A 1,879-nucleotide genomic window follows, 5' to 3' on the forward strand; every position below is an offset into this window, starting at 1 on the left:
AGGAAAGTCTGCGGGCAAGGAGCTCTGGCCCAAACTCACTGCTTTTCGCTGGGACGAAAAAATAAAGAACATTTTAGGAGGCCCACAAAGTACAGTTGTTAAACTGATCCTATTTTCTCTCCCTCTTTCCATTTTCCTGTATCCAACCCTTCGGTTTCACTGGATTTCAAAGGGACAGTTATTTGTGCTTCTTCCTATTTTAGAATGTTTTTATCATGTGGCATAGCACTCCAACTGCCTTAGGGGAGCTTTAATGATAATTTTATTTTTAAAAGTATAGGCTTATCTTGCTTGACCTTGATGTACTGAGTAAAAGGTTGCTAAACCCCTCCTCTAGAAAACAAAACAAGGAACAAATGTCCTGCGCCTGCTGGATCAAAAGCTCAAGCGTGGCAGTGCCTTTTGCTACCCCAAAATATATCACCAAGGCAACGGCAGCAGTACTGCAAACAGGTACAGCAAAGGCCTCCCAGCTGGGATTTAAATAATCTGATTTTCCTGCAGTAGGTTTTCTTCAACACTCAGCAAGTCTTCTCGGAGATGAAAAGCATGCTAACACCATTCCAAAGGGTATCCTGGTGCAGGAGGTGGTTATCTCTGCTCTTGGAGAAGAAAACACGAGCATGTCACTGTTTAAAGGCCATACAAGGAGCCAACCGGAGCCAACACCAATTGGAAGCCAGCGGTTCTCAGTGGCTGTACCCTTTCTCTCAGACTACCTAAAGGATAAGAGAGAGCCTACCTTCTTATTCTCCACCCTGCTCTTTCTCTGGAAGGAAAACAACCTGTGACAGCACCAAGAAGAACTTTTCTTGCCTGGCTGTACCAAACTGAAAAAAAATTGATCTTAAGCTGGAGTCTGCTACAGCTTCTTCCCACTGAGGGACTGTCTCTGTGGGTCCAGTTAACCCTGCAGCTGCATGAGAAGGAATACAAGTGTTTCAGTTCGCACTCCTTCAGTACATCACTACTAAACAACATGCTTGGTGGTCCACTGCTTGTCTCTGTAAGTCACAGATCACGTGCTAGGAATGCTAGCATGAGGTACTTTGAAGGCATAACTGCAAAATCCACAGTTGATCTTCTACACCTTGGAGAGCTCTGCTCCACTGACAACAAACCACACAAGCGTATCAGCTTGCTTAGGTCTTTTCTGCTCAGCTGCTGTATGATGGTGAGCTGAAGCCCCAAGGAGCTGAGAGGTCTGTTCTCATGGCAGAATAGCAGGCTGCTACAATGCAGCCTTCTGTACTCTTCTCACAGAGTGGAAAATGTTTTCAAACTCTTTGTTTTTTCCAAAAATAGGTACAGACATTACTTTTGGGTATCTGTACGTGACTGTAGCTGGGATCCCTGTAATACAGCAAACAACTCTGGGACAAACCCGTTCAACTCCATCCCCATCTTTCATAGACTTCAAGTTAGTTGCTTAGAAATATGTCTTGGGTTCTGGTGGCCTAGCATAAGAGACTGTACACTCAAGTACAACCACCAGCAACTACAGTGTTCCGCACGGTGTTCAAGGAAAGCTTGCAGGAAGCCAGGTGAAGTAAAACAGGAGAAGAAGGTCAGTGAGTGAAAGCTAAGAATAGATCTTATGGAAAAAAACTCAGGCGAGGGAAGTCAGGGTCACAAAAAAAAAAAAGAGAAATTGCTGAGAAAGGAAGTTGGTTCCAGATCCAGGAATGTGATGGATTTTGGTATTGACCAAGACAGGTGTTTAAATGGGTACCCAATTTTAACTAGCTTTTGCTACAGATTATTGCTAATGAGCTTTTCGTTCACGCTGAGTGAAATAGACATGGATACATGGAGCTGAGGAGTTCACCAGTACAGGGTGGGAGCTGAAGGTTGCCCTGAATCTCTCCAAAGCAAGATG

The sequence above is a fragment of the Meleagris gallopavo genome, chromosome 10 (assembly GCF_000146605.3).
Source record: "Meleagris gallopavo isolate NT-WF06-2002-E0010 breed Aviagen turkey brand Nicholas breeding stock chromosome 10, Turkey_5.1, whole genome shotgun sequence".
In the NCBI taxonomy this organism is placed as follows: domain Eukaryota; kingdom Metazoa; phylum Chordata; class Aves; order Galliformes; family Phasianidae; genus Meleagris; species Meleagris gallopavo.